Raw genomic sequence first — 8919 nt, 5'->3', positions numbered from 1 at the left:
AGGCAATGTGAATAGTCTGCATATGATATTTGTATATGAATACTGTATATAACCACCCACTCCATGTTTATCCATTCAACATGTATTCCTTTGCAGTATTTATATTGTTTACAACACATTTGAATTTGAGGATTTTTACTTGAAATTGATTCTATTTTGGATTGATACTGCTGCTTTAGATTAAGAAGCCAAATGGATCTGTAGTAGTGTGTGTATATGTGCGTGTTCATTAAATGTTGTACATTTTAATGTGATGTTGGTGTGACATTAATATGGCATTGTGTAATCAGTGACTGAATTAATACTACGGATACATGTAGGCCTACATTATAAATTGGTAATTCACAGATGATGCGTGATGTAATACAGGTGAACTCACACCTGTATTACGAAAAATAAAACAATTGCAAAAACAAGACACAAGATAGACTTGTTAAGTTTGGATAAAGAACATATTAGTGTAACGTAAATCTTTATAATTTGGCGAACGTTTACGACATTTGCGGCAGCCCCCCCCCCATCCTCGCACTAAAGATCCCGGATGAAGAAAAAAAACAAAAACTTTACGCAGCTTCATCTTTAGAGCATCGACAAGGTGCGTGTCGCAGGTTAGTTTGAGTTTTTAAGACGTTGCTTGACTTGGGGACGAATGTCGAACACATTTATCGGGTCGGCTTTTCGGCTCGTGAAACGGCATCTTTAAGTTTCAAATGTTTTGATGCGCAACTTTGATGCGCAACTGAAGGACCAACGCCCAAGAAGTCGGAGTTTGAGATTTCAGCGAGCGTGTTCGTTAGCTAACATCAAGGCCGTACTCACGGTAAGAACGTGAACAACATCTCTTTTCAACGACTGGTAACGAATTAACGGCACCCGCCAATTAAGAAAGTGTCTCGTGTTAATGTCGACGTAATTACTGGCTGACCCATAATGTCGAGTAAAAAAAAAAAATGCTAATGCGCACATGGTTAGCTTAAAACATTACCATGAATTAGCATGAACTTGGTGTTAATGACGTTAACAGCCGTTGTTACTCCGAGTATGAGCTCTCATGATGTGGATTTGTGAACTTGTGTGTGTTTCAAGAGAGCTGTGTCAAAAAATATGGAGTAAAGTTAGCATTAATGGAGGTAATCTGAGAGTCTAACGCCAGCTCACGTCGTCACGTGGTCAATGGTGGACATGATTTTGATAGTCATGTGCACCTTGCTGGTTAATGCTTTTTTTTACAAAACACATTGTAACATTTGAACTCAAGATACTTTTTTAACAAACAAAAACATTTTATTGGAATTCCTTTAAATTGCTTCTTTTTTTTTTTTTTTTTTTTTTTTTTTTTTTTTTTTCATTTTCTAGGCATAACGTTTCCTTGGAAATTGGAACAGATAACATGACAAAATAAAATCAGAAGCCCTCTTCTTTGTGGTTATGACATGTCACAGTTAAAAACCAGCTATCCTGGAATGTGGAAAAGACAGTAAGGCATGTTCCTAATGTTAGTATCTCATGTTTAAGAGGCCAAGATTTACTCTGCAGTGTTATATGCTACCCTTATATTCAGCAGTGGTTAATGGGTGTATTGAAGGGGCAGCAAGTTTTTCTGCCTCCGCCCCCCATGATGTCATCAGTAGCCCGGCTAGCTCAGTCGGTAGAGCATGAGACTCTTAATCTCAGGGTCGTGGGTTCGAGCCCCACGTTGGGCGCATATCTTTATTACTAATTTAGTCATATGCCAAGATAGTTTCTTAACGTCTTTCTTTTTCCTGAAGTTTTCTATTTCTTCTTGGGGATTAGGATATGTCACAGTTAAAACCAGCTCAAATAGTTTGTGAAAAACACTGTAAGGCATGTTGCTAATGTTAGTATCTCAGGTTAGCTCACAACAGTGCCACAATAGCAACATACTTCTAAGGCCAAGATTTACTCTGCAGTGTTATATGACACCCCTTGCAAACGTTTTTCTTGCCTAGCCCCCCAAGATGACATCAGTCGCCCGGCTAGCTCAGTCGGTAGAGCATGAGACTCTTAATCTCAGGGTCGTGGGTTCGAGCCCCACGTTGGGCGCATTGCTTTTTTTAGTTATGGCTGTTTTAGCCATAACTGTTTTAGTTATGTGACCCTAAAACAATTAACTAATATATGATATTATATGCTAAATATTGTGGCCACCAACCTTTAGATTAAGAGTCTCATGCACTGCTACTCTCCTAGCTGGGCAATGAAACCATTTCTCCCAAACAAATACCAAATGTCCTGATTCCAAATGTGCAAATGTCACTTCAGACCCATCTTCCGGTCCTGCAAAGCATATGAACAAATTATACTTGTTGTAGTACCTAGATTGTCTTCGTCTCTGTGGCGCAATTGGTTAGCGCGTTCGGCTGTTAACCGAAAGGTTGGTGGTTCGAGCCCACCCAGGGACGAGAAGTCTTTTTTTTATGCCTAAAACAGCCATTGGTTCTGTTAGGTTTATTATTGTGAGGATTATTCAAGCTTGTGGCAAATTATTTTTTTATTGTCCGAAGTCAGCTGGTTTTTCAAGAACAACACATCACTGGGTGGGCTTGAACCACCAACCTTTCAGTTAGCAGCCTAATGCGCTGACCGATTGTTCTGGCCGAATACAAAGTTGGCCCGATCGTTTGCTATTTACTGCTAAAAGTTGGGCTCTACGTTTTGTAACAGTTAATTTTCCTTCTGGAGGAGCCCCTTTGCAAACCTGTAGAAGCTAAGGTGTGCTAGTTTTCTGAAGTTTCAAATTTTGTAACAGTTTATTTTCCTGTTTGAAAAGTGCCCTTTCCTGACCTGGAGAAGCTCAAGGTGCGTGAGCTTTCTAAAGATTGAAATGCATTGGGACTCTTTTCTGTTGGATATTTGTCAATCAGGGGCAAGTCTGATGACATATTTAAATTTCTTACCTTTTTCACTCATGTGAAGTCTTCTGTTTTTATAAGCACAAAACGTCCCTGGATGGGCTTTCACCAACCTTTCAGTAAACATGTCTGTTACAAAGTTGGTTAGTTCTGAACTGTAAGCCACACCCATTTGCTTTTGCTATTTTTATTTTTCACTCAAGTTTTTCTGGCCCCGCCCCCGAATGTGACATCTGTGGCCCGGCTAGCTCAGTCGGTAGAGCATGAGACTCTTAATCTCAGGGTCGTGGGTTCGAGCCCCACGTTGGGCGTGCTACTTTTTCAGTTATGACTGTTTTGGTTTATTTTCCTGTTTGAAAGGTCCTCTTTCTGTACCTGGTGAAGCTTAAGGTGCGTGAGCTGACCGATTGCGCCACAGAGACAGGCCTGATGCAGTTTTTGTTAAGCCCGAACTCCAAACTCCCACCCATTTGCTTTTGCCAGAAGTTGGACTCTACATTTTGTAACAGTTCCTTTTCCTGTTTGAAAAGTGACCCTTCCAGACATGGAATAGCTTCAGGTGCGTTAGCTTTTAAAAGTTTGTGGATAATTATACCAAGAACAAGACGTTATATATCTCAATTTGTTGGAATTTGGAGGCTTAGCTCTGATCGTGGCAACTACCCTTTTCACTCATGAGAAGTCTGCTCTTTTTATAAGCTTAAAACGTCCCTGGGTGGGCTTGAACCACCAACCTTTCAGTTAACAGCCGAATGCGCTGACCGATTGCGTCACAGAGACATGTCTGATACTGTCTTGGTTAAGCTCGAACTGCAAGCCCCCACCCATTTGCTTTTGCCAGAAGTTGGACTCTACATTTTGTAACAGTTCCTTTTCCTGTTTGAAAAGTGCCCCTTCCAGACCTGAAATAGCTTCAGGTGCGTTAGCTTTTAAAAGCTTGTGGATAATTATACCAAGAACAAGATGTTATATACCAAGGACAAGATCTTATATATCTCAATTTGTTGGAATTTGGAGTCTTGGCTCTGATCATGGCAACTATCCTTTTCACTCATGTGAAGTCTGCTCTTTTTATAAGCTTAAAACGTCCCTGGGTGGGCTTGAACCACCAACCTTTCAGTTAACAGCCGAATGCGCTGACCAATTGCGCCACAGAGACAGGCCTGTTCCAAAAGTGGTTAGGCCCGAACTGCAAGCCCCACCCATTTGCTTTTTCTATTTGCTGGCAGAAGTTGGACTCTACATTTTGTAACAGTTCCTTTTCCTGTTTGAAAAGTGCCCCTTCCAGACATGGAATAGCTTCAGGTGCGTTAGCTTTTAAAAGTTTGTGGATAATTATACCAAGAACAAGATCTTATATATCTTAATTTGTTGGAATTTGGAGTCTTAGCTCTGATCGTGGCAACTATCCTTTTCACTCATGTGAAGTCTGCTCTTTTTATAAGCTTAAAATGTCCCTGGGTGGGCTTGAACCACCAACCTTTCAGTTAACAGCCAAATGCGCTGACCAATTGCGCCACAGAGACATGTCTGATACTGTCTTGGTTAAGCTCGAACTGCAAGCCCCCACCCATTTGCTTTTGCCAGAAGTTGGACTCTACATTTTGTAACAGTTCCTTTTCCTGTTTGAAAAGTCACCCTTCCAGACCTGAAATAGCTTCAGGTGCGTTAGCTTTTAAAAGCTTGTGGATAATTATACCAAGAACAAGACGTTATATGCCAAGGACAAGATCTTATATATCTCAATTTGTTGGAATTTGGAGTCTTGGCTCTGATCATGGCAACTATCCTTTTCACTCATGTGAAGTCTGCTCTTTTTATAAGCTTAAAACGTCCCTGGGTGGGCTTGAACCACCAACCTTTCAGTTAACAGCCGAATGCGCTGACCAATTGCGCCACAGAGACAGGCCTGTTCCAAAGTTGGTTAGGCCCGAACTGCAAGCCCCACCCATTTGCTTTTTCTATTTGCTGGCAGAAGTTGGACTCTACATTTTGTAACAGTTCCTTTTCCTGTTTGAAAAGTGCCCCTTCCAGACCTGAAATAGCTTCAGGTGCGTTAGCTTTTAAAAGTTTGTGGATAATTATACCAAGAACAAGATCTTATATATCTTAATTTGTTGGAATTTGGAGTCTTAGCTCTGATCGTGGCAACTATCCTTTTCACTCATGTGAAGTCTGCTCTTTTTATAAGCTTAAAACGTCCCTGGGTGGGCTTGAACCACCAACCTTTCAGTTAACAGCCGAATGCGCTGACCGATTGCGCCACAGAGACATGTCTGATACTGTCTTGGTTAAGCTCGAACTGCAAGCCCCCACCCATTTGCTTTTGCCAGAAGTTGGACTCTACATTTTGTAACAGTTCCTTTTCCTGTTTGAAAAGTGCCCCTTCCAGACCTGAAATAGCTTCAGGTGCGTTAGCTTTTAAAAGCTTGTGGATAATTATACCAAGAACAAGATGTTAAATACCAAGGACAAGATCTTATATATCTCAATTTGTTGGAATTTGGAGTCTTAGCTCTGATCATGGCAACTATCCTTTTCACTCATGTGAAGTCTTCTCTTTTTATAAGCTTAAAACATCCCTGGGTGGGCTTGAACCACCAACCTTTCAGTTAACAGCCAAATGCCCTGACCAATTGCGCCACAGAGACAGGCCTGTTCCAAAGTTGGTTAGGCCCGAACTGCAAGCCCCACCCATTTGCTTTTTCTATTTGCTGCCAGAAGTTGGACTCTACATTTTGTAACAGTTCCCTTTTTTGTTTGAAAAGTGCCCCTTCCAGACATGGAATAGCTTCAGGTGCGTTAGCTTTTAAAAGCTTGTGGATAATTATACCAAGAACAAGATCTTATATATCTCAATTTGTTGGAATTTGGAGTCTTGGCTCTGATCATGGCAACTATCCTTTTCACTCATGTGAAGTCTGCTCTTTTTATAAGCTTAAAATGTCCCTGGGTGGGCTTGAACCACCAACCTTTCAGTTAGCAGCCTAATGCGCTGACCGATTGTTCAGGCCGAATACAAAGCTGGCCCGATCGTTTGCTATTTACTGCTAAAAGTTGGGCTCTACGTTTTGTAACAGTTAATTTTCCTTCTGGAGGAGCCCCTTTGCAAACCTGTAGAAGCTAAGGTGTGCTAGTTTTCTGAAGTTTCAAATGGATTTAGACTCTGGTTGTGTGTTGTATGGGCTGAAATTGGGCTCTACATTTGGTTACATTTTGTAACAGTTTATTTTCCTGTTTGAAAAATGCCCTTTCCTGACCTGGAGAAGCTCAAGGTGCGTGAGCTTTCTAAAGATTGAAATGCATTGGGACTCTTTTCTGTTGGATATTTGTCAATCAGGGGCAAGTCTGATGACATATTTAAATTTCTTACCTTTTTCACTCATGTGAAGTCTTCTGTTTTTATAAGCACAAAACGTCCCTGGATGGGCTTTCACCAACCTTTCAGTAAACATGTCTGTTACAAAGTTGGTTAGTCCTGAACTGTAAGCCACACCCATTTGCTTTTGCTATTTTTATTTTTCACTCAAGTTTTTCTGGCCCCGCCCCCAACTGTGACATCTGTGGCCCGGCTAGCTCAGTCGGTAGAGCATGAGACTCTTAATCTCAGGGTCGTGGGTTCGAGCCCCACGTTGGGCGTGCTACTTTCTCAGTTATGACTGTTTTGGTTTATTTTCCTGTTTGAAAAGGCCTCTTTCTGTACCTGGTGAAGCTTAAGGTGTGTGAGCTGACCGATTGCGCCACAGAGACAGGCCTGATGCAGTTTTTGTTAAGCCCGAACTCCAAACTCCCACCCATTTGCTTTTGCCAGAAGTTGGACTCTACATTTTGTAACAGTTCCTTTTCCTGTTTGAAAAGTGACCCTTCCAGACATGGAATAGCTTCAGGTGCGTTAGCTTTTAAAAGTTTGTGGATAATTATACCAAGAACAAGATCTTATATATCTTAATTTGTTGGAATTTGGAGTCTTAGCTCTGATCGTGGCAACTATCCTTTTCACTCATGAGAAGTCTGCTCTTTTTATAAGCTTAAAATGTCCCTGGGTGGGCTTGAACCACCAACCTTTCAGTTAACAGCCGAATGCGCTGACCAATTGCGCCACAGAGACAGGCCTGTTCCAAAAGTGGTTAGGCCCGAACTGCAAGCCCCACCCATTTGCTTTTTCTATTTGCTGGCAGAAGTTGGACTCTACATTTTGTAACAGTTCCTTTTCCTGTTTGAAAAGTGCCCCTTCCAGACATGGAATAGCTTCAGGTGCGTTAGCTTTTAAAAGTTTGTGGATATTTATACCAAGAACAAGATCTTATATATCTTAATTTGTTGGAATTTGGAGTCTTAGCTCTGATCGTGGCAACTATCCTTTTCACTCATGTGAAGTCTGCTCTTTTTATAAGCTTAAAACGTCCCTGGGTGGGCTTGAACCACCAACCTTTCAGTTAACAGCCGAATGCGCTGACCGATTGCGCCACAGAGACATGTCTGATACTGTCTTGGTTAAGCTCGAACTGCAAGCCCCCACCCATTTGCTTTTGCCAGAAGTTGGACTCTACATTTTGTAACAGTTCCTTTTCCTGTTTGAAAAGTCACCCTTCCAGACCTGAAATAGCTTCAGGTGCGTTAGCTTTTAAAAGCTTGTGGATAATTATACCAAGAACAAGACATTATATGCCAAGGACAAGATCTTATATATCTCAATTTGTTGGAATTTGGAGTCTTGGCTCTGATCATGGCAACTATCCTTTTCACTCATGTGAAGTCTGCTCTTTTTATAAGCTTAAAACGTCCCTGGGTGGGCTTGAACCACCAACCTTTCAGTTAACAGCCGAATGCGCTGACCAATTGTGCCACAGAGACAGGCCTGTTCCAAAGTTGGTTAGGCCCGAACTGCAAGCCCCACCCATTTGCTTTTTCTATTTGCTGGCAGAAGTTGGACTCTACATTTTGTAACAGTTCCTTTTCCTGTTTGAAAAGTGCCCCTTCCAGATTTGAAATAGCTTCAGGTGCGTTAGCTTTTAAAAGTTTGTGGATAATTATACCAAGAACAAGATCTTATATATCTTAATTTGTTGGAATTTGGAGTCTTAGCTCTGATCGTGGCAACTATCCTTTTCACTCATGTGAAGTCTGCTCTTTTTATAAGCTTAAAATGTCCCTGGGTGGGCTTGAACCACCAACCTTTCAGTTAACAGCCGAATGCGCTGACCGATTGCGCCACAGAGACATGTCTGATACTGTCTTGGTTAAGCTCGAACTGCAAGCCCCCACCCATTTGCTTTTGCCAGAAGTTGGACTCTACATTTTGTAACAGTTCCTTTTCCTGTTTGAAAAGTGCCCCTTCCAGACCTGAAATAGCTTCAGGTGCGTTAGCTTTTAAAAGCTTGTGGATAATTATACCAAGAACAAGATGTTAAATACCAAGGACAAGATCTTATATATCTCAATTTGTTGGAATTTGGAGTCTTAGCTCTGATCATGGCAACTATCCTTTTCACTCATGTGAAGTCTTCTCTTTTTATAAGCTTAAAACGTCCCTGGGTGGGCTTGAACCACCAACCTTTCAGTTAACAGCCGAATGCCCTGACCAATTGCGCCACAGAGACAGGCCTGTTCCAAAGTTGGTTAGGCCCGAACTGCAAGCCCCACCCATTTGCTTTTTCTATTTGCTGGCAGAAGTTGGACTCTACATTTTGTAACAGTTCCCTTTTTTGTTTGAAAAGTGCCCCTTCCAGACATGGAATAGCTTCAGGTGCGTTAGCTTTTAAAAGCTTGTGGATAATTATACCAAGAACAAGATCTTATATATCTCAATTTGTTGGAATTTGGAGTCTTGGCTCTGATCATGGCAACTATCCTTTTCACTCATGTGAAGTCTGCTCTTTTTATAAGCTTAAAATGTCCCTGGGTGGGCTTGAACCACCAACCTTTCAGTTAGCAGCCTAATGCGCTGACCGATTGTTCAGGCCGAATACAAAGCTGGCCCGATCGTTTGCTATTTACTGCTAAAAGTTGGGCTCTACGTTTTGTAACAGTTAATTTTCCTTCTGGA

The 8919-nt window shown here is 41.5% G+C and overlaps 13 non-coding genes across 13 annotated transcripts; 5 read left to right on the top strand and 8 right to left on the bottom strand.

Annotated features, from left to right (window-relative positions):
• The first annotated feature begins 1630 nt into the window (after positions 1-1630).
• trnak-cuu (transfer RNA lysine (anticodon CUU)) lies at positions 1631-1703 on the top strand. Its single transcript has one exon. It is a non-coding gene; the product is annotated as a tRNA-Lys (tRNA).
• Positions 1704-1991: 288 nt separating this feature from the next.
• Positions 1992-2064, top strand: trnak-cuu (transfer RNA lysine (anticodon CUU)). The gene has a single exon. It is a non-coding gene; the product is annotated as a tRNA-Lys (tRNA).
• A 285-nt stretch (positions 2065-2349) lies between these two features.
• On the top strand, positions 2350-2423 carry trnan-guu (transfer RNA asparagine (anticodon GUU)). The gene has a single exon. It is a non-coding gene; the product is annotated as a tRNA-Asn (tRNA).
• Positions 2424-3111: 688 nt separating this feature from the next.
• trnak-cuu (transfer RNA lysine (anticodon CUU)) lies at positions 3112-3184 on the top strand. The gene has a single exon. It is a non-coding gene; the product is annotated as a tRNA-Lys (tRNA).
• A 774-nt stretch (positions 3185-3958) lies between these two features.
• trnan-guu (transfer RNA asparagine (anticodon GUU)) lies at positions 3959-4032 on the bottom strand. Its single transcript has one exon. It is a non-coding gene; the product is annotated as a tRNA-Asn (tRNA).
• A 293-nt stretch (positions 4033-4325) lies between these two features.
• On the bottom strand, positions 4326-4399 carry trnan-guu (transfer RNA asparagine (anticodon GUU)). Its single transcript has one exon. It is a non-coding gene; the product is annotated as a tRNA-Asn (tRNA).
• A 305-nt stretch (positions 4400-4704) lies between these two features.
• trnan-guu (transfer RNA asparagine (anticodon GUU)) lies at positions 4705-4778 on the bottom strand. Its single transcript has one exon. It is a non-coding gene; the product is annotated as a tRNA-Asn (tRNA).
• A 293-nt stretch (positions 4779-5071) lies between these two features.
• trnan-guu (transfer RNA asparagine (anticodon GUU)) lies at positions 5072-5145 on the bottom strand. The gene has a single exon. It is a non-coding gene; the product is annotated as a tRNA-Asn (tRNA).
• A 1294-nt stretch (positions 5146-6439) lies between these two features.
• Positions 6440-6512, top strand: trnak-cuu (transfer RNA lysine (anticodon CUU)). Its single transcript has one exon. It is a non-coding gene; the product is annotated as a tRNA-Lys (tRNA).
• Positions 6513-6907: 395 nt separating this feature from the next.
• On the bottom strand, positions 6908-6981 carry trnan-guu (transfer RNA asparagine (anticodon GUU)). Its single transcript has one exon. It is a non-coding gene; the product is annotated as a tRNA-Asn (tRNA).
• Positions 6982-7274: 293 nt separating this feature from the next.
• Positions 7275-7348, bottom strand: trnan-guu (transfer RNA asparagine (anticodon GUU)). The gene has a single exon. It is a non-coding gene; the product is annotated as a tRNA-Asn (tRNA).
• Positions 7349-7653: 305 nt separating this feature from the next.
• Positions 7654-7727, bottom strand: trnan-guu (transfer RNA asparagine (anticodon GUU)). Its single transcript has one exon. It is a non-coding gene; the product is annotated as a tRNA-Asn (tRNA).
• Positions 7728-8020: 293 nt separating this feature from the next.
• Positions 8021-8094, bottom strand: trnan-guu (transfer RNA asparagine (anticodon GUU)). Its single transcript has one exon. It is a non-coding gene; the product is annotated as a tRNA-Asn (tRNA).
• Between the last annotated feature and the right edge of the window lie 825 nt (positions 8095-8919).

The sequence above is a fragment of the Cebidichthys violaceus genome, unplaced genomic scaffold (assembly GCF_023349555.1).
Source record: "Cebidichthys violaceus isolate CVI_PGR_0920_01 unplaced genomic scaffold, fCebVio1.0.p SCAF_41, whole genome shotgun sequence".
NCBI classification, from domain to species: domain Eukaryota; kingdom Metazoa; phylum Chordata; class Actinopteri; order Perciformes; family Stichaeidae; genus Cebidichthys; species Cebidichthys violaceus.
Note: the sequence above shows the minus strand (reverse complement) of the source record. Positions and strands in the feature narration are given on the sequence as shown.